This window comes from Neovison vison, chromosome 3 (assembly GCF_020171115.1).
Source record: "Neovison vison isolate M4711 chromosome 3, ASM_NN_V1, whole genome shotgun sequence".
NCBI lineage: Eukaryota > Metazoa > Chordata > Mammalia > Carnivora > Mustelidae > Neogale > Neogale vison.
In genome coordinates this window covers 177,578,684-177,605,646 of record NC_058093.1, presented here as the reverse complement: position 1 = coordinate 177,605,646, position 26,963 = coordinate 177,578,684, and the positions used below count along the sequence as shown (strand labels likewise).

Below are 26,963 nucleotides of genomic sequence, written 5' to 3'. Positions count from 1 at the left end.
TCTGAAAACATTAATTCAAAGGAATATATGCACTCACATTTTTATAGCAGCATTATTCACAATAGCCCAATTTTGGAAACAGCTCAAATGCCTGTCAGTTGATGAATGGATAAAGAAGATGGGGTGCCAAGATACAGATGTAGTGAAAAGAAAAACATTGTACCCCAATGTTTATAGCAGCAATGGCTACGGTTGCTAAACTGTGGAAAGAACCAAGATGCCCTTCAACGGACGAATGGATAAGGAAGATGTGGTCCATATATACTATGGAGTATTATGCCTCCATCAGAAAGGATGAATACCGAACTTTTGTAGCAACATGGACGGGACTGGAAGAGATTATACTGAGTGAAATAAGTCAAGCAGAGAGAGTCAATTATCATATGGTTTAACTTATTTGTGGAGCATAACAAATAACATGGAGGACAAGGGGAGATGGAGAGGAGAAGGGAGTTGAGGGAAATTGGATGGGGTGCATATATATATAATGGAATATCACTCAACCACAAAAAAGAATAAACTCTTGCCATTTCCAACAACATGGATGAAGCTAGAGTGTATAATGTTAAGAAAAATTAGCCAGTCAGAGGAAGAGAACTACCATATGATTTTACTCATCCTGGAATTTAAGAAAGAAAGCAAAGCAACAAAGGAAAAAAAAAGAGAGAGAGAGAGAGAGAGAGAGACAAACCAAAAAACAGACTCATAAATATAGAGTACAAACAGATGGTTACAAGAAGGGAGGTGGGTGGTGGGGAATGGGTGAAATAGGTGAAGGGGATTAACAATACGCTTATCTTGATGAGCACTGAGTAATATATGGAATTTTTGAATTACTTTATTACATCCCTGAAACTAATATAATACTGGAACTAAAAATCAAGAAGGCTCCTTTAGGTCCTTTTCCAGGTGACTCTAATCAGCTTTTGTCATCTAGCATTTGATAGGAGGTTCCAACCAATATGTGTACAAGTTAATATAGGTCAGATAACCCAAGGCTACCCAGAAGGATTCTGAATTCCATGAACACAGGCACACGGTGTTTTTTGTGCTTCATTGTGCTTTGCAGATACCATTTTGTTTTTTTTTTTTGTTTTGTTTTGTTTTTTTGGTTTGTTTGTTTGTTTTACAAATTCATGGTTTTTGACAACCCTATATTGAGCAAAACTTTTTTGGTGCCATTTTTCTAAGAGCAATTGATCAGTTGGTATCTCTGTGTAACATTTTGGTAATTCTCACAACATTTTAAACTTTTCATTATTATTATGTCCATTATGGTGATCTATGATCAGTTCTTAAGATTCACTGAAAGTTTCTTTGGTAGTTGGCTTTTTTTTAGCAATTAAGTATTTTTAAATTAAGGTATGTACCTTGTTTCTCAGACATAATGCTATTGCACAATTAATAGGCTACAGTACAGAGTAAACATAACTTTTATGTATACTGGGAAACCAAAAAATTGATTTGACTCACTGTCAATGCCATGGGTGCTATTATTGCAATGGTCTGGAACTGAACCCACAGTGGCTCCAAAGTTTACTTGTAGCTGCTGTTGGTCTTGTCTTGGTGTATGGAAATCCTTATTAATAGCTCTTGTTTCAGCTGGAGTCCAAGGTTTCAATTACAGGTGCCTGAATACTTGCCTCATGGATGGAATCCATCTTTGGAGGCAACCAGTATTTGAGGGTATTAGTGTTTTAGGGAAAAGAGAACAGCTCTGGACAAGGAAAGAACAGCAAGATCAGACAGATAAGGATTAGAATGACAACTGGATATAGGGAGGCAACAGGATGACAGAAAGGAGAATATCCACTAAGAAAAGAAGTCTAGTTTGCTCTTGCTTCAGTCTATCAGTTGGCTCATTTTCTTTGGCCAAAAAATCTTTAATTGAGACAAGGTTTGCATCAGAATTTCCTTTGGAGTCTACATATCAGTCATAAGATGCCACCCATTGAACTTGTACAATCTTACTCCTGTTCTTTCCTAAGACACTTCTCAAAAGACCAATTTCATTCAAAGCAAACATTTCCCAGAGTGACCGTGGAAGACCTAAGTCATCCCTGATGAAGCTATGCCATTTAGAAAGATATGTACAGGAATTTATATTTTAAGAACTTATACTATAAAATTATATTGTAAGGAGGGTATACAGAAGAAGCAGGGGTTTTTACATGTAGGGGAGAGGTTTTAGGCTGAGACACCCACGAAAGTCAGCCATCAAAGTAGAAATGCAATGTTTGTAATTCTTGCTCACTTCCAGTTTCAGGGACCCAACCTAATGATTGGCTGCTGTGAGCACAGACCTGACAACTGGTACATGCCCTACCCTGCCATCCTGCCCCACTCCACCTGGCAAAAGGAAAACCAGAGAGAATGTTCTCTTTGGATCCAAGCCAAGCTCACACACACACACACACACATACACACACACACAAAAAAAAAAGAGAGGGGGAAAGAGCCTCATCTGGCTTTACTGATGACCCATAGCAAAGTCTGTCCCAGTGAACATGGATTCTGTGAGAACTACAAACTCACCAGTCTGTGGGGCTGGCTGGAGCAATAGGTTTATAAGGTCTCTGCCTGTGTGTTGCTGGTGTGATTCTCCTTCTCATAATGAACAATACTTTTAAACGGCCCAATACAAAACAGTAGCACAAAAGAGCAAAACCAGAATGAAAAGGAGCAACCTTGTTATACCTAGGATCCAAACAAATGATAATCAATAATAGAGCCTCATTACCAAACTGAGGGTAAAGAGCCAAGGATCTCCAGGCAAAGGGAGTGGGGATGAGACCTGGTGCTGACTTACTAATTTGGCAAGACCTCCGCAAGCTGCTAGCAGCAAATGTCAAGGAGATTCTGCAGGCAGCACATCTGGTCAGACACTGGAGTTCGCAGCAGAGGACAGAGCATACGGTTTTAGTGACACCTTCAGGAAACTATGGGAATAAGCAAAGACCATTACTACAGGAACAAATGCAGACTATTTATCTAGGGCTTGCTATAGAAAGAAAGTTGGCCACTATCGCTTGTGTTTGGCAGAGACTCAAAGGCAAGCAGAGCTTCATAGTGGGAAAGAGCTTTATATATTTTATATAAATTTTATATATTATCTGTATATGTTTATATATAAATTATATATTTGTATATATTTTATATAAAGCAAAGAGCTTCATAATGGGGAAAAAAAAGGAAGGCTCAGGTATGCCCTGGGTGGAGGGAATTGGCTGGGGAAGCTGGAGGTGGGCATACTAGGGCCTCTTCTGAGATTGGTTTGGGGGTGTATATTTGCCTTTCTCTGGTTGCCTCTGAGTGGAAGCAAGGGCACGTACTAGGGAAGCCAGCTGTCTGATCAATTCTGATGGTCTGGGCCTATTGCTGCAGAAGTTGTGGGTCAAAGTTCTGTTGTTCTACGTGGGCCAGCCATGGTCTATTTGCACAATTAGTCCTTTTATTTTTCTTATGCTACTGAGGTACACTTTCAGTGTCATTATTTAATAGAGGGCCACAATGACAAACTAACTTGTTTCACAAAGATAACAAATTAGGTAACCTTATTTTAACTAAAAGTTTTTAAAAATGTAATATAAAAAAATTAATATAAACAAATATTCAGCCAGAAAATAATGATCTCGAAGAAGTTCTTAAGGGAAAATCCACTTTTATCTCCTTAAAATATCCTAGGACATCTTCTCAATGTCACTGCCATTTCTCCTGGAGGCTGTTTTAGAATGAATAAGCATTATTTTTTAACCTGATATGAACTAAACCTCTTTACAGAGAGGAAGGTGACCTATTTTAGACTTTTGCACCCCTCACAAGTGTTGTGATGTGTCACTAAGAAGCCAGGAAACCTGGAAGTCTCAACCCAGAAGAAACCTTCGGAATATTCACTGCTTCCCAGCAGCCAGTAAGGGGAATTTTTACATTGTATGAGATCTTAGCACCCTCAGTATTCTGGCTGACAATGTGTAGCCTCTGAAGCCCGCTGCCAAAAGAAGCTTGCCTACCAGAGTGGCAATGCACTGAGGAACACGCTGTACGACTTGAGCTGTTACTTCCAGCAACGTCGGCCCTCCTTCCTCCACCTCTTACAGGAGTCTTTCACACACACCTCCTCCAACACCTCCATTTTCATGTAAATTTTTTGAGGGTAATGCAAATCAAGATTTTTTTTTCTCACCAGTTTGACAAAGAGAAAGTTCACCTAATTTGGCTCAGATCCTACAATGAGTGACTCGTTTTTAGATTTAGATTTTTGTGCCTTTGATTTATTTAGAATCTATTTCATCCTAAAGAAAAAAAGTTTTCTCATGGGAAAGTACATCTTAAAGCATGAAACAAGCACAAGGCATTATTAGTTTTTGAATCAGCTGAGTTTTATATCTGACTTGGAAAGCTGTTTCTTACCAAAAAATATGGGAGATTGAAACCCAAAAAGAGCACTTTGGTGTTCATATCATTTTCACGTGTGAATATACACCATCAAAGGTCCCTCACTCCATATGATTAGAAATGCAATCAGTTCTTTACCAGTGGGAGACAACCAAAGGTGCATAATAAGGTGATTATTGTGGTCACATACACTGCCCAGGACCTCTATGTCTTCTGCACATGTCATGTAGCTTCTAATGGTCTGGTTGCATGTGTTAAATGAAAAGTTTCATCATTGCAAATTATTCTTCATATGGTGGTTTTCGAAAAAATAGATCAGTATAATAAAAAAGTTTAAAACTCCCACTTAATTTATTCATGACATAACATGATCTTTGGTATTGGCTTTAAGATACTTCAGTGAAGAAAAGGAGGGAAGAGATGAAAGGAGATTAGCAAAATGTTGATGATTGTTGAATTGAGTAATAAAGTGTTCATTATATGATTTTTTTTTTTAAACTTTTGGGTATGTTTAAGGTTTTTCACAGTAAAGGTTAAAAAAAACACCTTCCAAATTGGAAAGAGGGAGTATGGAAAACAACAAACAGGGTCACTGCTCCATCTGATATCTCATGATACAAAATTAGCAAGGACTTCTGACCTACAAAGGATGGAAACTCCATCTTTTGACTATCTTACTCTTTTTGGTTCTGAACTCAGGCAGGATCTCACCTGCTCATTACCTTGTTTGGTCATCTGAGATGAATAATCCAGAAGATGTTCCCCTTAGTGATTGTATTTTCGGTGACCCATTTTCTGTTGACATAAGTTCAGAGTCTAGGCATTGCTTAGGGTCTTAGCAGAAGCATAGCATTGCTGGCCAACTTGGGGTCTCTTGGGCAATGTGATTCCACTATAAATTAAGTGGACTTTGATCTGCTTCTACTTTTGGACTGCATGGGCCAATAACAAGGTAAGATCTTGTCAGATGGTTCATCGTCTTTGGGTCTAGAACCCAACTCAGGAAAAGTTCACTGACTTTTCTCTCAAACCCTGCCTCAGAGAGTTCAAAAGAATAGACTGAAGTGAGAAGGCACAATTAATCTGCTTTTTGCCCCAGCACATATTAATATTTTCCCAGTTGTCCCAAAATGTCTTTCAGAGTTGCCCTCTCCTCCTCCCAATATGAAGGGACAAATTTTCTTTGTTGGCTAAGTTTCGCTATGAAAGTGATGTCATCTGAACCATGCACAGCCTATGTAGGATGTGACATAGTTGATGTAGATTCTTGTGCAAGCTCCCGGTCTTTTTGTAGCCTGTTAACAAATGGTTATGCAGACCAGCAGTAGTCTACGACCCATGTTCTCTGGAGGTCTGCTGTAGTATCTCTCCCAGCTTAGATATGGCTAATCGTTTTCCACTTGGTGCCCTTTAACTTCTTTCTCCTATATTTTCTGTAAACTACAGGTTGAATATAAGGCAGTCCTCTTGTGTACAAGTGTTATGCAAGCCCACAATGAGAGCCACATTTGTGATCTTAAATATTCTAGTGGCCATATGAAATATGTAAAAAGGAAGAGGCGGAATTAATAGTATGTCTTATATTTAACTTAATAGAGTCGAAATCTAATAATTTTAACATGTAATTGACATAATAATTATTATTGAGCAATTTTACTTTTTATTTTTATTCTAAGTCTTTGAAATCTGGTGTGTATTTTATACTTGTAACCGCATCTCAGTTTGAACTAGTCACATTTGAAGTGCACAAGTATCAGGTCTCGACTGCATTCAGAATGAAGATTTTCAGGAACAGTTGTTCATAGCTTGTGCTGGGTATCTCATCTCACATCACATCATATTAAATGGCACATAATGTCAGCTTATCCCGCCATGTAAGTTAATAGGAGATACTGTTTTCTTATCAAAGAACTTCTTGTTGTCTAACAAACATTTTAAGATGGAATCCCATGTGCCAACTAGAAATACAGCAATGGAAAACATTTTAATTAGTTATAACAGACCAGTGGAAAAAGAACAAAAATTAAAGAGGACTCTATTTTTTTTTAAGATTTTATTTATTTATTTGTCAAAAAGAGAGAGAGCACAAGTAGGCAGAGTAGCAGGCAGAGGCAGAGAGAGAAGCAGGCTCCCTGCCAAGCAAGGAGCCTGATGCAGGACTAGATCCCAGGACCCTGGGATCATGACCTGAGCCGAAGGTCGCGGCTTAACTGACTGAGCCACCCAGGCATCCCTTAAAGACAACACTTAGATGACACAGATTCCTCTACAGACATTAGTAAGTTTGAGAAATTTTTATTTTAAGATTTTTATTTATTTATTTGACAGACAGAGATCACAAGTAGGCAGAGAGAGAGAGGAGGAGGAAGCAGGCTCCCTGCTGAGCAGGGAGCCCGATGTGGGGCTCGATCCCAGGACCCTGAGACCATGACCTGAGCCGAAAGCAGAGGCTTTAACCCACTGAGCCACCTAGAAATTTTTTTTTAAAAGGATTTATTTATTTGAGGGAGAGAGCAAGTAGGGAGAAGGTCAGAGAGAGAGGGAGAGAAGCAGACTCTCTGCTGAGAGGGGAAGCCTGATGTGGGGTTCAATCCCATGACCCTGAGATCGTGACCTGAGCCAAAATCAAGAGTCAGATGCTTAATCGGCTGAACCACCCAAGCACCCCGAGTCTGAGCCATTTTAAAATCTAATGATATGGGATGGAGTTTTTCATACATTCATGTTCCATAATGGTCTCATTAATGGTGCCTGTTGTACGAACTTAATGTAAAATAATCAGATGCTATACAGGAGACAATAGTCCCCACCCTAACAATGTTTTCAGGGTCTAAAGTTCCAACAAGAACCGAGGCTAATTCTTTTAGTCTTACATTGTAAAGACTGTAGCAGTTTCCTAAGTTTCTATACAAGGAAAAAAAAACAAAACAAGCCCAAACTTTTAACGTAAGAACATTAAAGATTATTCCAATAAAATTGATGGATGAGTTACCCATAGCCTTTAAAAATATATATATTAAATATATATATTTAAATAATGTGTGTATAAGATATACATATTTTATATTTATATTTATATTCCTATTTAATATATAAAATATATATTTAATATATATTAAATGTATATAAATATATATATTTAAATAATGTGTGTGCATAAGATATATATTTGACTACACTTTTAATGACTGCTTTTATTGTTTAATGATATAAAAAGCATTTAGGAGCAATTTGGCTGATAAATTCTGTATCCAACATTTATTACAGGGATAAGCTAGAGGTAACTTAGTTCCTACAAAATGAGGCTTCCCTGTGGATTTGGCAAGAGACCAAGTGGAATCCAGTACTTCCCATTTCTTGAGCCTGCTCTGACGATTGCCTCATTGGCTTCTGTCTGGGGCTGCCTTTCTTCTGGGTGTTCATGCCCTTGGGAGGGTTGTGCCAGGTTCATCATCAGGGCCTCTGACCAGCTTTCTTTCCTCAGCAGAGAGGAAGGGAGACCAAGAGATGGAAACTCCAAGAGGAGCACTTGGGACAAAGCTAGGGCACCAGCTTCTGGTTTCATTTCTCCTGGTGCTTTGGAGATCACGCCATATTTGGGGGCCCTGAAAATTTCCCTTTAAAAAAAAAATTAATGTGTTTATTGGATTTACATGGGTCCACTCCTCCAAATCATTCAATATTCAAAACTGATTAGGCTTTGGAGCTGGTCAAGCTCTCTTGAGCTCTAAGGGCTGCTGAGGATTTTTAGCTAGAGCTCAAAAGTAAAAAATCAAGGAGCTGTCTGCCACCATTCGTGTTGAGGGCCGTATCCATCAAGGGAGGACTGAAACAATCTTGTTAAAACATTTTAAATTCTTAGGCTACAATTGCATACCTCATCATAAAATACCGTTTTGCCTACTTCCCAGTGTTTTGAGGATAGCTTCAGTGCAATGACATTAACCACCACCAAAGGGCCGAGGGAATGAAATCTGTGTTTGGAAAAGTATGTAATTCTGGTTTACAGCTTCTGCTGGAAGGCCTGATAGCGCCCCACTGTCCCCACTGAAGATCGTTTCTCATTTTTCCCGGCATAGAGCATCTGCTGCTAAGGCAAATGAAAACCAGTTGGAACCAAAAAACCAAGATTGGGTTTTAATAATCCTGTTTCGTAAATGAGCTTATCACTGTGTGAACATTGCTCTGAGCAATTTGGTAGACCATTTTTATATCCTCTAAATTAGCACAGTGCTTTCCTTCTGGGGGCTAAAATGCCTTGTGTGTATAACCTGGATTTATGTTACAAAATGGAGGGAACAGAGTTGTCCTAGAATGGGAGTGGGATAAAGTTCTTAACCCCTTCCTTCTGCTGGGCTCAGGAGTGTGTAGCTCCCAGAGAGGCAGTATGGTGAAGGGAGTGAGCAGTGGCTTTGATTGTGAAGGTCTAGAAGACTGTTAACTCAGCCGGTGCAGATGTGCAGATGGGCTAAGATGGAACAAAGATAAGCCTCCATGAGTGATGGTTTCACCTTCTGTAAAACAAGGGCAAGAACAGCTTTTCTGTAGAGATGTGAGAGGGAACAAATGAAATAGTTGCAATTTTTTCCCTGGACTCCGACCCTTTCCATGGCACTGGCTCTGCAATGCCTGGTTTGAAGTTGGTCCTGATTTCTCAGTCTCCCCCAAGGAGACCCTCTGGAGGGGACTTGAGAGCCCACATTTTGGTGCCTCTGTTAATTAATGCATTAACTCTCTCGAACCAAGGCTCGGTTCCCTGGACTACCTGGTGATCCTCCTGTTCCCTAATTGGTTCTTTTCTTTCTCTGCTCAAGCTATTTTTTTAATCTAATTTTTCTTCAAACCAACCAAGCTATGACCTAATCTCTATTCTCAGCAAACAACTTTGACTCTTACTGTACTAAGAAAAAAACAGGTAGAGAACAATATAATGGGAATTCTCACAACTTCCTAAGCTCTGTGCTTAACTTCATTGGCATTCCTGATTCTCCCTTCTTTGTTCTCACTGTGAGCCACTCCCTTTGGCAGCACATATACAGAAACTAGAATGTTACAGAGAAGATTAGCATGGCCTCTGTGCAAGGATGACATGCAAATTTGTTCTCACTGTGGCACAATGAGCCCCAGGCCCCCTTCAAGGTTTATCTTCCCTATTTTCCGCTGGATCGCATCCAGTTTCACCTTCTTAGGATCTAGTCTATTAATCATCCACTTTCTTCATTCTATGTTATTATTTCCCTCTTTAAAGGAATCTTAGCCATGACACCTAATTACATTCAATATTTCTATCTTAACAAAAGAAACCCTTCCTGGATTTGGCTTCTAGGTTCAAACGGCTGGTAGCCTAGGCACTTCCTGTCCCTTTACTGTCCAGCTTTGCTGAAGCTTCACTGTTTCCTGCTTCACTTTTACTCATTCTTCAAGCCACTGTAATTGGACGACCATTCTCCATCTTCATGGAAACTAGTTTTGGCAACGTCATCTATGACTATTCTGTTTCAGTACCTAATGGTCACTTCCAGGTCTTTATCGTGTTCGACTTCTCTGAAATATTTGTATTCATAAGTATATCTGCTATGTAAAAATTCTTTTTGTTATCTTTTGAGATTTCACACTCTCTTTGATTTTCCTTCCACCACTTTGCCAACCCAGTCTCAGTATCCTTTGCCAGTTCCTCTTCCTATAATGTGGCATTCCCCAGGTTTCTATTCTGGGATTTTGTTCCTTCTCAATTCATTCTCTTGGGGGATTGTAACAACTTCCAATGTTTCAGTTAAGAATAGTGAAGCCCAGCTTCACTCTGATTCCTAAGCTTCCACAGACCACTGCCCAGTAGATAACTTCCCTTCAATGTCTCCTTAGCCTTAAGAGCTCTGTGTGTTTCCATACAATGCTCTCAGCTTCTCCCAAATAGTCCCCCCCATTTATCCTATCCAGTGAGGGGGCCCATTTCTTAGTTGCTAAATCCCAAAAAACTGGCTGTTGTCTTAGGATCTTACCTTCTCCCCAGATATGCACTATCAACATATCTAATCACCTCTTTGGTGGTTGCAAGGGATGTTAATGAAAGGGAAGGGGAAAGCAAAGGCTAAATTAGGGAACACCTAACCTCAAATCCTACAAACTAGTGTAATTACTCTGGCTCCTTCTAAAACTTAATATTCACAAAAATTAAGATTTTAACAAAATAGGTGCTGTGAGTTGGCTCACATATTCAGGTGATCTTGATTTATATGGCATTTTTTCCCTCTCCTTTCAAGGTCAAATGCTTTTGGGTTCTAATTTGTACCTAAAATTTGTATCCTTTGCTTGTGAGAAGACTGTGAAACTCTTCATTTGATTAACACTACATAATATGCTTTTCAAGTTGTCAGGACTGTAAATATTCAAATGAAAAAGTCATTGTGCTTTAGTAGCATGTGCACTCTTTGTTCTGGATAATGAGCACAAATATAAAAGCCTAATTATCACTGCTGTTTTACACTCCATGGGGTGTTGACAACGTGTGAGACACCTTATAGGATACAGGAAAAATACAGTGTCTGACCTGAATGAAGATTGATCATCTCTCAAGAGAATCGATTTTTAATTGAACATCAAAAATGCCATTATATTTCCTAAAAATTGTTTTAAAGAATAATTCTTGTCATTATTTTTACTGTTATTGGTAGCTATTAATAGGTATGATAGATTGCATGATGTCAGGTTAGTCTTAAGTGTTAAACATATAAAAATAAAGGTGATATTTATAAAATATATTTTCATCATTTATTTTGTAAATTGACATATGTGACCGATTTGATAGGCTAGGAAGTACAGTTTTGTGAGCTGCCAAATCAAAGCTTGATTTACCTAATGAGATACACTTGTATGTCTGATCCTCTATTAGGTTCCAATGTTGCAGAGACAACTGGGGCCTTGTCTCTGCCTCACTACTCCTATCATAAGCCATGCAAGTTATCCATTACAATAACAGAACTACAGGCAAAGGCAAAGGAAGCTCTAAGACCAGTGTGAGCAGCTGTCTGAGAACAGGTAGTCTTAGTGAAGCCAATGACTTGGGATAATAAAAAGGTGTTCCCTAGAGAGATAGCAAAAGAAGTGGGAGGAAGCTAGATAATGAAGAACATCACTAACAAAGTTACTTAGTAATTCATTGTCTAAATTGGGGGCACTTTTGATAGCGAAAGGGACTTATTTATAATTATAATAGGACAGTAGCCATTATTGGGTAAAGAAGGACAAATGATCACTCTAGTTATATGCCATGCTCATGTGATGGAGAGTGGCTAAATGGTTTTAAGAGTGAAAAGTGATATGAATAAATTTTCATTCTTAAAGGTCATTTTTGGTGGCAGTGAGGTAGATAACTAGGAAGAGAGAGTGTGGACAGACTGATCACTTAGTTGACTAACACATTCAGTTCTGTAGGTGACAGGGTTAAGAACCTCATCTGAGACGGGACCCCAAGAAAGGAAAAGGTAATAGATTTGAAATATTGTTAGAATTTAGAATCAATAGGACTGGTGACCAGATTTGGAATATTAAAAGGAAGAAATATTTTAGAGTAACTGCAGAGTTTCTGAGTTGGGTTACTGTCTTGATGATGGTACAACCAATTAATACAAAGGAATTGATGCAGGGACACCATATAATCAATGTTGGAGTCTAAGCTTGATGTGTTTATGGGGGACAGTGTGATGGAAATGTCTAGGGTAGATGCTCAAAGGAAAAGTTAAGGCTGTGGATGAAAACATGAAATTATCATAATTCTAAAACTACTTGGCTTCAGTTGAATTTTTCTCACTGTGAGTACTTGCTCAAATTCCTGGAAGGGCCTCCTTGGCTTTTCAATATTAATTCTCTTAATGTTAAGGTGTCTACTAGAACTATAACTCTAAAATCCTTTCTATTGTATTCCTGTTTTATAGCAAATGTATTCTCCAGCTATCTCTTGGAGAAAATTTGTTTGCTTGTTTTCATAGCTCTCATTCAAAATATTTTGCATGGTTGTTTTCAAAGCAATCGCAGATGAAATTTACAGGACACTGGTATCCCACTGACAGATACTGCATAATGCCACTTAGCACCATTATGCTTGAGGGTATGACCCATTCCCCACATTCCATTCTATGGTATCATCTGTCATTGTCACTGAGGTACATTTAGGTGTATTACAGCGAAACCATCCACCTAGAAACACTACTGTAAGCTCAAACATACAAATTCTTATTCCCTTACTATTGAAACAGTAAGGCCTTTAGTGCTTTTAAAGGTGGGAGGGTTCAGACAGCAGCAGATGCTCTCCCAATGGGTAACTTTAATTAGAATTATGATGCTCATCATGGTTGAGCTGTACAAATCTTTGAACTTCTGCCTCCGAACTTGCTATGAACCCATTTTTCCACATTTTTGTGGGTTACGGACTACCCAAGTTTGTGTTATATAAACCTTTATTAGTGGGCAGAATCTTCAAATAATTTTTAGTTAAGTAATTTAGTTAAGCAATTAACCCTGTAGCAGATTTGATGATGTCACTCTCGCACTTGGGCTTTTTCAATGGCTCCCAAAGCCTCTAGGATAAAATTTCAACTCTTTGGCATGTTGTATAAGGTCATTTACAATAAGATTTGGGTATAACTTGGTCGATCTCCACCTTCTCTCACATGTCTTTCTGTCTAGTCATACAGGTCCCTGACTGCATTATCCAAAAATGGCCCTTTTATCTCTCATTCTGGGTTATGCTTTTACTTTTGGCTCTTTTTTTTTTTAAATTGAAGTTTATATTTTTTATAAACACATAATATATTTTTATCCCCCGGGGTACAGGTCTGTGAATCGCTAAGTTTACACACTTCACAGCACTCACAATAGCACATCTCCTCCCCAATGTCCATAACCCCAGCCCCCTTCCCCCAACCCCCCTCCCCCCAGCAACCCTCAGTTTGTTTTTTGAGATTAAGAATCACTTATTCCTGTTTCACTCTTACCTCATTCTCCTCCTATTAGATAAATCTTACCTGTCCTTTAATATTACTCTTAGGTATCGGGGCGTCTGTGTGGCTCAGTGGGTTAAGGCGCTGCCTTTGGCTCAGGTCATGATCTCAGGGTCCTGGGATCGAGTCCCGCATCGGGCTCTCTGCTCAGCAGGGAGCCTGCTTCCCTCTCTCTCTCTGCCTGCCTCTCCATCTACTTGTGATTTCTCTCTGTCAAATAAATACATAAAAAATCTTAAAAAAAATATATTACTCTTAGGTATCATTTCTTCTGAGAAACATTCTTTGTTTCCCAAACTGAGTTAAGCAACTCTAGTTCTTGCTTATAGCACTCTGTATTTATTTCTATCCCAGCACCTACCATGCTCTATATTAAATATCTGGGATTAGTTTGTCTCCTTGCCCCAGACATTTCCTTGAGGCTGGGAACCATGTTTTCATCTTAATATCCCCAGCATCTCACTCAATACCTGGAACATGGGAGTTGTTCCATAAATGTTTGTTGAGTGCAGTGTGTGACTGAAAAAATAAATATGCTTTCTGTGGCATCCTCTTCCCCAGAATTCTAGCATTACCTATTTCCCTCCCTTCCTGTCCCTTTGAGCTTTCTTCCCAACCCCATGGACACTGCATTCCCTCTACCCTCTTCAAGCCATATTCTTACTCAAACTCAGAGTAGCGTTGGGCCCCTGTGACCCATTTTTTCCATGCAGCTGTCTCAGGATTATGGTATATTGTTTTAGGATTTCACTCTCTAGGACTAGCCACAAGTGAAGAATCTTCCTGAGTAATTTTTTCACACTTATAAAGGAACATATTTTCAGTCAACCAATAAACAGAAATGACTTCTAGTACCTTGTTTATATCTGAGCCATGCCAAGCTTTGTATATAAAGCCCTGGAAAAATACAGTTGGCCGTTAAACAACACAAATTTGAACTGTTCAGGTCCACTGATACATGGATTTTTTTCAGTAAATACAGTACAGTAGTGTAAATGTGTTCTCTCTTCCTTATGATTTTCTTAGCAACATTTTCTTTTCTCTAGCTTACTTTATAAGTAAGAAAACAGTATATAATACATATACAAACTATGTGTTAATCAACTGTTTATGTTATTGGAAGGGCCGACAATAGGCTATTAGTAGTTAAGTTTTGGGGGAGTCAAAAGTTACATGTGGATTTTCAACTCTGTGGGGGCTCAGAACCCCTTAATCTTCTTGTTCAAGGGTCAACTGTACATGTCCCTTTTCACGTGTAGGTAGTTTTATGTTTATATAGCACTTTGAGACTCATATTATTTCATTTTATTTTAGTTTGTCCTCACAGCAATCCTATGAGGTAAACAGAGCAAACGCCAGTTCTCTATATTTTAAGACAGAGAAAATAAGGTTGTGAGAAGAAAAATGATTGGTTGGTAAATAGCAGCTGACACTGAATCCCTGCCTTTGATTCTGGATTCCATTTACTATTCACTAAAATGAGGTGATGAATGTCTTCTATCATCACTGTGTGGTGTAGTTATTCTTTTTTTTTTTTTCAACCAACTTCTTTTTTTTTTTTTTTTTTACTGTTTTTCTAAAAATAAATAAATTGGAAAAAAAAAAAAAGAAGTTGGTTGGTGTAGTTATTCTTACCGAGTAATGTCTAAGAGATGCATGTGTACTTTGGCATTCATTTCCTCCAACTCTTTTCCCAAACCCTCTCTAGAGGAATATATATTTTTTAAAGATTTTATTTATTTATTTGACAGACAGAGATCACAAGTAGGCAGAGAGGCGGGCAGAGAGAGAGGGGAGGAGAGAAGCAGGCTCCACGCTGAGCAGAGAGCCTGATGCAGGGCTCCATCCCAGGACCCTGGGATCATGACCTGGGCCGAAGGCAGAGGTTTTAGCTCACTGAGCCACCCAGGCGCCCCTCGAAGAATATTCTTTACTGCACTGCCATGTTCCTAAGCAAGAACAATTGGAGATTCACTTCTTATATGAACTATTGTATTGTTCCGGAGGTGATAATTGAGTGTTAGAGTGCTTTCACCACCTGGGCATGTGTCAAAAGTTACCATAGCCATAGATAACCTTGTTACTGGCCCAACTTCCTGACAGCTCCATGTCCAGGGGATGGAGGAGACAACTAAGAAATGGCTACTCTGGGCATAATTTTGATTCAAAGAAAGAATTTATTTGTGAATTAGAAGGCTAAAGGAAACTTGAGGGAACATGGCCATGTCATCCTAAAGCAGCGAGTCTCCATCTTTAGGAAGTGAAAATAGCTTTAGCAGTTTGTTCAAAATGCATAGTGCTGGTTTCCACCTCTCAGAGATCCTTGGGATCTGAGGTGGTTATCTCGGATCCTACATTATCAGGTGCCAATGTAGGTAACTAGAGGGTAGACTTTGACTTTGAACAAAATGGTGTAAGAAACACTTGCTAGGGTCTGTGAGGGATTATAAAAAGGTGTTTGGGGTTGACTGTCTTGGGTTCATCGATCTCTGTTATTACCTTGGGAAACATCCTTAACTCCTAAGGGCTTTATTTCTTTCATCTGTAAATCAAGGACCTCTCCAGGAACAGAAACAAAATACCTCCTGCCTGATGAATTAATCTAGAGGCCTTAATTATGTTTGCAAGGGAGCTTTATAAATTGTTATATATTCAGTGATAGTGGGCATTCTAATGCTCTATTTTGGTTTGTCTTCGCAACAACCATATGTGATAAATTTTCCAAAGTTTCGAAGAAAAAAACTCCTTGATTCTATACCACAAGATTGTAGAGGGAGAAAAAAACTGACAAGTGTAGCTTTCAAGGGTTAAAGTTTGCTTGTATTACTGGTTTTGACATTAGCAGGAAAGAAAGAAAGAATCCACCCCACCTAGTGAGTCAGAGAGTCCCCAATGAGCACACATTTTAAAATCAGATGTATAATAATAAAAAGGAAGTAAAATACCAAGGACAAATAAAACTTTACAAAATTATAACAAGGAGAATCTGGAGCACAAATAGTTGAGATTTACAAAGAACACCAGGAATAACCATAAAGGGTCATTTTATTTACGTTTAGCATATTAGTTTTCTACGACTACTTAGAGATGTACTTCGGGCAGCCAAGTACCAAGTACCAAATTATCTTATAGTTTCCATGGGTTAGGAGTCTGGGTACAGTTTCACTGTGTCCTCTGCTCAAGGTCTCACAAACCTGTGATCAAGGGGTTGGTTGAGCTGTGATCTCATCTGAGGCAAGCTACCCTCCCAAACTCACGTTGGTTTGCTTTTTTCAGGGCCAGTGGGGAGACTGAGTCTCTGTTACTTCAAGTCTCTGAGCTTAGGGAAGACCTAAACATTCTTTTAAAGGGCTCCATAGGTTAGATCAGGCCTACCCAAGGCAGCCTTTCCTATGATTAACCCAAAACAAACTGATCAGGGCCTTAAGTACATCTGAAAATCCCTTCGTTTTGCCATATGAATAGCACAATCACATGAGTGACATTCTATTAATTTTGCCATATTTTGTTGGTTAGAAGCAGGTCACAGATTCCACCTGCTCTCAAGGGGATGTGATTGCCAAGGATACGACTCATTGTAGGACTCCCAAGATGTGTCTCCCCCATTTGGAGACAGAAGACCAGTTCCGTTCTGTAGAACATTTCATTTATTAAGAACACAGTATGTACCAGGTACAGCACTAAAATCCTGAGATAAATAGGTCAATTTCTCTGCCTATCTTGAGATAGTTTGCAAGGTATAAGCCAGAAGTTTGGGGCCAATGAAGAGAAAACAAACCTCTGTCTTATGTTTCTAAGTTCCTATGAAAACACTGTGAAGGGGAATAATCTTCAGCTGAAAAGAGCAGACATCAGGAGGAATGGAGACCCTTGGTCAATGAAGGAATTACACAGAAGCACTTCACTACTCCGAATGCATTGATGACTATTCACCTAATAAATATCATTGATGGCAGGATAAAAACTTATAAATAAGAGTACTGAAGTGCTGTCAGTCATCTTTGAGCAATCAAGGAGAGAAGTGTTGAAACACCGACTTAGGGAAATATTCTAGTGAAAATTTGTGCAATGAATATTATTTAGAAGGACCATATATGCAGACATTATGCTCAAACTCAATGATTCTCTTGGGTGGTGAAATCACTTCAGGGCTCTCCTCTTATGCGGACTTTGCAGACCTGAGCATGCAGTGTCAGGGGGTGATCACATTGTCTCTCCGGTCCTGAGGAGATACAATTGGTATGTAGAAGAATATGGCTATACTTTCTTTTGCTGGTTAAAGCATGGAGCACAACTGGAAATACAATTGGTTTCCAAAAAGCCTGAATCACTTCACTGAAGCTTATTGTATAAACCAAAGCATGCTCTTCCTTTCTCACCTTCTCCTTTTTCCTTTTCTTTTCTTTCTTTTTCTTTTTTCTTTTTATTTTTTTTGAGATGGGGAAAGAGAGGGAGAGAGAGAGAGAGAGAGAGAGTGAGCACAAGCATGGAGGAAGGTCAGAGGGAGAGGGAGAAGCTGACTCTCCACTAGGCAGGGAGCCTGATGCGGGGCTTGATCCAAGGACCCTGAGATCATGACCTGAGCCAAAGGTAGACGCTTAACTGACTGAACCACGCGGGTGCCCCTCACTTTCTTCCTTTCTCCTAGTTTTGATGCTAGGGAAGAAAAGAGTAGGGGAAGGGAGGAGAAAGAAAGAAAGAGACATTTAAAGCTAAGGAGCTGATGTGTAGAACCAGTCTTTGGAAACAGATCTTATGCGCTGCCGTCTTCCTAAGTGATAGGCATTTTCCAACCCTGTCTTGCAGGGCTAGCATTTCCCTAAGAATAACCTAACAGAGCACTCAAGATAATTCCTCAAAGGCCAAGAACTTAAAATATCTGATGCATGTTCTTCTATCTCTATTCCCCAAGCAATCAGGGATCATTCTTCCACACAAGGAAGAGTGTTTTCTTTGTCACTGCTTTGCAGGCGACACAAGCCAGCACAGCTGTGCCCGTACACGGCCTCTGTGCTGATCTACCTAACTTCCTGCCTGCCAGAGAGCTCCCATGCACCACTGCTCCACAACTGACAGAATTTGTTTCAATTCGTGGAATTTGCAGCAATGTGTCCCTTGAGTGTCCTTGTCCGGAATGATTTTTCTCTTCATATAGCTTCTCTGAGTCAGGTCCCTCTGGACTTGTAGTGAAGATGATGAACAGAGCCTGGGAATACGACTACACCCAGAGGCCACACATGCTTCTCAGGGGCACCAGAGGAGAAGCTGATTTAGGCCAGGCATTCACCTCTTGGGATTGAGATCCATCCCAAGCCATATGCACCCCTCTTTTCACTTAAAACCATCAAAACTCTAAGTAAAAAAATAATGGAACAAGCACACCTCTCACTCATTTTCCTCTGGTTAAGTCCTATTTTCTGTCATGATGAAAGAGAATTTGGAGGTCTGAATCCCTTATCACTGTAGGCAGGACCCCGAGGTTTATCTCACCCTCATCTACTGTCACCACCTCAAACGAGCTGGAGCTGTTCAAAACTCCTTGTAGACTCCAAACACATCCTGTTCTTTTAGATCTGTGGAAAAGTTCACTGTTTTCTTGGGCAGAAACCTCTTTCCTCACGTGCCTCTATGAAGCATCTGTTCATGTCTCTGAAAGGACTCCAACTTTGCCATCATCATCAGTGACCCTTTCCTCTATGAGCCACCCCTCACCCGACTCTGACCCCAGGCATGTTGTCTTCTCTACTTTCTGCTCTAGCATGTGCCATGGTGGATTAGAATGACTTGCTTTTCTGTCTTTTCACTATGTCTAAGCACAATGAGAAATGGAACCGTGTTTTATTTTTATACCTTAGCATAGGGACTTTATATAACAATACATATTTGTTAAATAAATGGTAAATGATGCTGACTTCATGTAAAAAGATATAGTGGGAAGGGAGTAGCAGATGAAGAGTCCCCAATCTTAAAACAATATGTATCCCTTCGTGCTATATCTACAGTAAAAGGAACCCTTACACTGAAAAATATTATGTTTAGAAAAACAAACCTCAAAGGACTTATTGTCATTTTGCCAGTACCAACCCCAAGATTTTGGATGTTGTGGAGACATGAGACCTTGTTCTTTCAGGGATGTATACAATGAATTTGTGGGGAAAGGAGTTTACTCTGTGTGTATGACTGTGATAGTCATTGAGAACCAGGCCTATCAGTTTATAATTGACACAGTGGAAAACACAGAGCCAGATAAAAGTTTTGTAAAAAGGCCCTGATGTGGTGAAATTTGTGTGTGTGACAAAATAATCAGGGAATGGCTTTGGAAAGTGCTCTGTCCCTTCTCTCCTGCTAAGGTGGATGTTCCTTCCTCTTCATCACTGATACAGGACTTCTCAGCTTCTGCTTGATGCCATGGAGTTTAGAATTTCATAACAAATAGATGGTTCTGATTATAACTACACTATTATACCCAGCTGAACTCTATCTACAGCATTTGTTCACTTGCCGTAACTCTGAATCTCTGGGACTGCAAAGACTAATCAGCCTCACAAGCTGGGGTCTGTTTCAAAGTCTTTCTTCCTGGAAAAATATTATGATTAACTTGTGAGGATCCACAGTAGCAGATTCTCACTACTTTGTCAAAATTTTCTTTAAAATGGATAGCTACAATTGAACACCTTATATGAGATACAGTCTAAACAGTACAGAACAAAATAAGGCTCTTGTTACTTTTAATCTAAATCTGTATTATTTATTGAAACTATATGTGACATGTACTTATATATTTTGGTTGCAATTGTTGTTCTACAGCACATGAAAAAAAATCTATAATTGGAATTTGAACTGCTGCCCAGCCAGGACTTCCCATATCTGCATTTGGGCCTTTAAAATTGAGCGGCATAATTTCATCTCCTTTAATATCCATTTTGTTAGTTTTGTTGTAGCTATTTTATCAAAATCATTTTGAATCTCAATTCTGTCAAATTGCACATTAACCATTCATTACCCCTCTGTTTGTCAAACAAATTTGACAAACATACCTTCTACTCATATGCCATCACCTAATTCCATTTAATAAACATTTCAAATGGTTGATATGTGCCAGACAATGAAGAGATGAAAATAAAATAGAGAATCCAAATGAGTTCTGCTTACAAGGAGTTTGAAAGGCTCCAGTGAAAATACTCATTTCCATAACAAATCACAACCTGCCATGCTATACTGATACCTACGGAGAACATAAACAAGGTCTGTAGAGGTTTAGAAATTCCACACGTGTCCTATCATTTAACATCAAGGTTCATGTGATCTGGAAGTGCACTAATAGGCATGAAAAGGAAAGGATGATGTGATACTGTGGAAGGGTAGAATAGACAGAGCAGAACAATTATATGTGGGATACAAAACAGAAGGGAAGTGGGGGTTACGCTGGGGTTTTTGCACAAGTAGCTTTGAAGAACAATTGCATCAGTTGGGGTCTGGCAGGAAGCAGCTGACATGCCTTAGTGGAATATCTGATAAGTGTTTAATGGAGGGACTTTTTACAAAGATGAGGCAGGGAAGAAGGGAATCTACAGGGCTAGCAATAGGGGCGGTGAGGGATCAGCATGCTTGCTCAGGAGGAGCAAGGCAAGGAAGCAGTTACCTGAGATGAGTGTCAGCTCCCAGCAGGAGTTGTGGTCTTTCATAGAGGAAATCAGCCACTCCTGGTTCAACCTGCAGACCGGGATGATGAAATGTAAATATCTTGACCCCACTCTTATCCTGTAGCTTCCTCCCATTGACTGATAACCAATGAGAAGCCGGAGGGCAAGGGAGCCCAGGGACAGAACCACGTGAAGAAAGGTGAAAACAGTGGGTAGTAAATTGAGAGTGACAGGTAGAAAACCTCTATATGAATGTGCTGTTACCACTTTATTTTATCAAAATTGTTAGTAAAAGATTATTGACTATGACAAGGGGTCTTATGAGCCAACGAGACATCCCCACCAGCTTGGTATTGATTTGCTCATCAACCTCATGTATGTAGTTGTGTCATAAGGTTTATTAGGGATAGCAGCACACACACACACACACACACACACACATGCACAGAAAGTGAGCCTATAAAAATTAATGTTCAAATAATGTAAATTGGCCTAGGACATCTGTCTTTCAGCTATTTATTGCCCTATTCATTATTCCAGCCTATTTAGAAGCCACTAAATTTAATTAATGCCACACACAACGTCAAATCCCATGAGTATAACATGCTGTCTCATACTTCTTTTAAATCATATATTAGTCAATTTCCACTTTATAGTCATCATTCCCTATAAAATTTCCAAATGAGAGTATGGGTACAAGTAGGATATTTAGCATTGCCTTGTCTTGTCTATGGCCCTATCAGTTTCCCCATCTATATTATAGAATCTTTGTAAACAATAGACTATGTCCTGGTTACTTCAGTTGGTGTTTAGTAAATGATTGTTGAGTAGATGAATGAATGAATGAATGAATGAATGAAGTGATCAAGTGGTAGAGGAAATGGTAAAAAAAAAAAAACACAACAAACAAACAAAAAACAAACAAACCAGTATCAGCCTTGTTTCTTTGTGTATCCTTGGAACAATTTCCCTCTTACATTTATAATAATGCTATACACTTTCATCTGTCATTCACATCTTTTCATAGCTATTCTGTGGTAAATGAGATTTTCTGAGGCCATAAAACAGTTCAAATCTGCAATTTCATTAGGCATTCAACTTCCACCATAAAACTTAATGACTAAGCAGATGAACATGGAGATGATTTTGTAAGAATAAAATGCATAGGCATACACATCCTAATTGCAAGGCTACTGTACAGCTTAGGCAATTCAGACAAGCCAGCTGCTCTGAAAAGAAATACGGCTGCCTTCCTGACAGCCATTATCAGCTGAATTGTGCTCACAACTCTCTTTCAATGCACGCTTGATTTTGATTGGGATATTCTGACTATATCATGTGTTAAAATCACTTGGCCTCGAATATTCTATCTTTTCAAAAGTATGATGCTTGTTGATTAGTCCAATTATATATCTCCCTTCCAACCCACAAATTTATCTCCATTTCACAGATGGAGAAATCAAGGCAAAGTCAATTTAAGTCATAGAACAACTTGGCACCATAAGCAGGAGGACATCTGGTAAGAGAAGCGTTTGTATTATATCCTAGTTAAATACTGCTAATTAGATTTATATAAAGAGAGAGTAGTTTTTGTGAAAGAGTCCTGTGGCGGGTAGATTGTTGTGGAATTGTGAAGTATAAATTGATACAATCTTTCTGAAGAGCCACTTGTCAATACCTATTGAGAGGAATAAAAATATGCATTGACAGTGTAATTCGATTCTAGGAATTCACACTGAGGTAAGAATCAGGGATGTGTCAAAAGATTCAGGGTTAATACTACTGTTCAGTGAGTACCAGCACAATGTCAAGCATATAGTGAGTGCTCCAAATCATTTCACTTAGCCTGCATTCCTCCCAATGAAAGAGGTATTGTTCTCCCCATTATTCCCTATTATGACCTCTGAAAGCCTCACTGTTAAGGAAGAAGATGGAAACCAGAAAAGGAGACTGAGCAGGTATAATTCCTGAGGTGAGTGGACGGTGTGGGGTCTGCGAAGTCAGGCAAAGAAAATATTTCAAGGAGGAGGACATGACAGCCAGGTCAAATGTTATTGCGAAGTTGAGTAAAATATGGATTAAGACTTGAATTTGGCAATGTAGCGGTCATTGTCAACCTTATAACTGTTTCATCAGGAATGTTGATTATAAAACTTTATTGGAGTGGTTTAGGGAAGAAAAACAAACTGAAAAATTGAAGAAAACAGATCATAAAAGCTCTTTATCCGAGCTTTGTTATAAAGGGGGTCAGTGAGTGGAAGGTAATAATAGCTCAAGGAAGAGTTTGATCTTTGTTTAAGAAAAAAGACATTTTGCAGCATGTTATGTGACAGGATTGTTATTGCAAAGGAAAATGGCTATTTTTAGAAAGAGAGGTTAGGTCCAAAAGTGATATCACTGAGTGGGTGAGAGAAGATGGGCATTGCCCGAGGGGTTAATCTTACATGGGGTCCTGGACAGTTAATCTCTTACAACAGAAGGAAAGGCAGAGCATGTGCGTTCATATGGTTGGTTAATTTTATGATGGGAAAAAGATGCATATCTCTTCTGACTTGTTTCTATTTCCTCCTGAGATTAAAAAAAAAAAAAGTTGGCAGTGAAGTGTCTGGAGAAGGAAGGGGTTTTAGAAATTTGAGGATAGAGGTCAAATAGATTTTTGGAGAGTGAGAATATATATTGACAACTCAAGTACAGAGAAGATGGCCAGGCAGTATTTAGGGTCTACTTATCAGTAGACAGCTGTGAGATAGAGAAGTTGGGAGGCAGAACTTAATAGCAAAAGCCTGAATGGGGGTAGCTGCTTCTCTTCAGGGAAAATAAAAAAATGGGAAAAGGTCTAGTTGTGGTTGAGACCTTAGAAGTCCTGTACTACGTAGGATAGGGCAGAGAAAACAAAAGTACAAAAACAAAACAACCGGGACGCCTGGGTGGCTCAGTTGGTTGGACGACTGCCTTCGGCTCAGGGCGTGATCCTGGAGTCCCGGGATCGAGTCCCACATCGGGCTCCCAGCTCCATGGGGAGTCTGCTTCGCTCTCTGACCTTCTCCTCGCTCATGCTCTCTCTCATTGTCTCTCTCTCTCTCAAATAAATAAATAAAATCTTTAGGAAAAAAACAAACAAACAAACAAACAAAACAACCCCTTTTTGGAAGTGATTCAGGAGAAATAATGTTCTTAGAGGCAGGTTCAGAATGAATTAAAGCAAGAAGGTTAGGAGACTATCCAGAAAAGAGTAAGGGGATGTACAGGATTTTAGTGATGATGGGCTTCCAGAATTGATTCGAAATGTTTGAAGTTGACAGTGAAAAGTGTCTGGAAGTGAGGCTTGGACATCTTGGGATGCCTGAGGTTAGCAAGGATACAGGGATGATGCAGTGGTATGCCCGAGTGTTTCTCATAGAAAGCTTTGTATTCTATTTGTAGTCCATTACTGGGACCGATTCTGGGTCTGTTGAATTTAGTCAGTTGGAGAGTATAGATGGGAGAATGTAGTGGTAACCTTACTAGGAATAGTGTAGAACACTCTGAGCTCCTCCTTACTATAATTTTTGCCAGTATCTAGATGAAGAAAGGATGGTGCATTGATAAGTACTTGTAGGATCATACTAATGGTTCTTATAGTTTAGTAGTAATGTAACAGTAGAAATCAAAATTGAATGATAAGAATGAATCATGTAAAATTCAAATAATAGCAATTCTTTCAGATGTGATATTGTACTGATACTGTGTGTATAATTTTTATTTCATACATTTTTCTTTCCTACAATTAGCATGGATATATTTAGAATTAGTAAAATTGATTCTCATTTATTTGTGTATTGTTGTCATCCTTTATTGTTTCTGTCCTTCCAATTATGGGCTCATATATTGGCCTGTGAAAAGGCAATATATACAAAAATAGAGAAGAATGAGAGAGCATGGAATAATAGTACCATAAGAAAAGAAGAACAACAACAAAACAATTGAAGGTATTCCATTGTGTGGGTACAGTACAATTTTTCTATTCATCTGCTAATTGACTTTTCGATTGTTTCCAGTTCGGGGAATCAAACTGTGGAGACATGTGCTTTTATTTCTCTGGATAAATACCTAAGAGTGGAATGTCTGGGTATATGATGGGAGTATCTTGAACTTTTTAATGAACTGCCAAACTCTTCAAAAATATTGTAATAATTTGCCTCCCAAACAGCAGTGTGTAAGTGTTCCTGCTCCCCCACCTTCTCATCAACACTTGGTATTTTTATTTCTTTTAACTTTAGGCATTCTACTGGATGTGTAGTAGTATCTTATTATGGTTTAAATTTCCATTTTCCTAATGACTAATGATATTGAGTTTATCTTCATATACTTATTTGCCATCTGTCTCTGTTGGTGAAGTGTCTTTTCACATTTTTGAACATTATTGAATTGCTTCTCTTATCTTTGAGTTGTGTTTTTTGTTTATTCTAGATATAGTCTTCAGCTGGGTGTAGTTTGCAAATATTTTCCCCCACTCTGTGGCTTGCCTTTTCATTTTCTTAACAGTGCTTTTAAAGAACAGTTTCTTGTTTTTGTTTGTTTGTTTGTTTATTTTACTTTTGGCAAAGTACAATTTATTGATTTTTTTTTTCTTTTAGAGTTTGTTTCTTGTGTCCTAAGAAATCTTTGTCAAATCTAAGGTCACTAAGATGTTATTCTACGCTTTCTTCTGGAAGTTTTGTAGTTTTATCTCTTACACTGCTACCTATAATTGATTTTTGAACTTTTGTATGTAATGCTGGGTGAGAATTGATTCTCTCTCTCTCCTTTTATATTCAGTCAAATTGTTCTAGTACAGTTTGTTAAAAAGCTGATAATCTTTATTTATTTAATTTCATTGGCATCTTTATTAAAAATACATTGACCATGTCTTTGTCAGTATATTTCTGGACTATCTGTTCTGTTCCATTGATCTATTTGTCTATTTTTATGGCAATACTACAATGTCTTAATGATAGTAGCTTTTTATAATAATGTAGTGCAAGTTTTCCAACTTTATTTGTGTTTTTCAAAGTTTGTTTTGGCCACCCTAGGCCCTTTACATTTCCATTTAAATTTTAGAATCATCTTTTTAATTTCTACAAAAAAAAAATACTGCTGGGATTTTTCCTTGGGACTGTGTTACATCTATAGATTATTTTAGGGAGAAGTGACATCTTAAAAATATTGACTTCTCTGTTCCATAAATACGGTATATCTCTATCTAATTATTTAAATCTTTAATTTCAGTTTACAGTTTTCAGTGTACAGGTATTACACATCTTTTATCAGAGTATTAGATTTGTTTCTAATTATTTCATATGTTTGGACACTACTGTGAATGGTATTGTTTTACTTATATATTTACTTTCAATTTTTTAAAAAATATTTATTTATTTATTTAGAGCAAGAGGGTGCAAGTGCAGGGAGGGGCAGATAGAGAAGGAGAAAGAGAATCCCAAGCAGACTCTGGCTGAGTGCAGAGTTCTGTGCTGGTCTTGATCGCATAATCCTGAGATCATGACCAGAGCCAAAACCACTTAAGTCAGTCGCTTAAGGGACAGAGCCACGCAGTTGCCCCAATGGTATTGTTTTTAAAAACACAGTTTTGTATAAGATTTGATGATTGTACTCTCTATTCCTTTTGGGGGATTCCTTCCATGGCCTCAGGTAGATAGGTTCACACACCTGGACTGATTAGTGCTCCACTGATGATTCCTGGGGACTATAGCTCTCCAGAGCTAACTCTCTTACTAGTAATCTTTTTTGTGATGTATAATAGTTCTGGACTTTCCATTCCCAACTGCTTCTCCTCAACTGGGGGAGATCTCTGAACTTCCCCTGGATTTTCCCTCCCTGAGCTGTATACAACCTGCCATCTCTCTCCAAGCAGTAAACTAGGGCAATCTTAATGCTCACCTTCTTTCCTTGC

At 38.7% G+C, this 26,963-nt stretch overlaps 1 pseudogene; it reads left to right on the top strand.

The window, feature by feature from the left end:
• Nucleotides 1–9,404: 9,404 nt before the first annotated feature.
• Nucleotides 9,405–9,495, top strand: LOC122903852 (annotated as a pseudogene).
• Nucleotides 9,496–26,963: the final 17,468 nt, after the last annotated feature.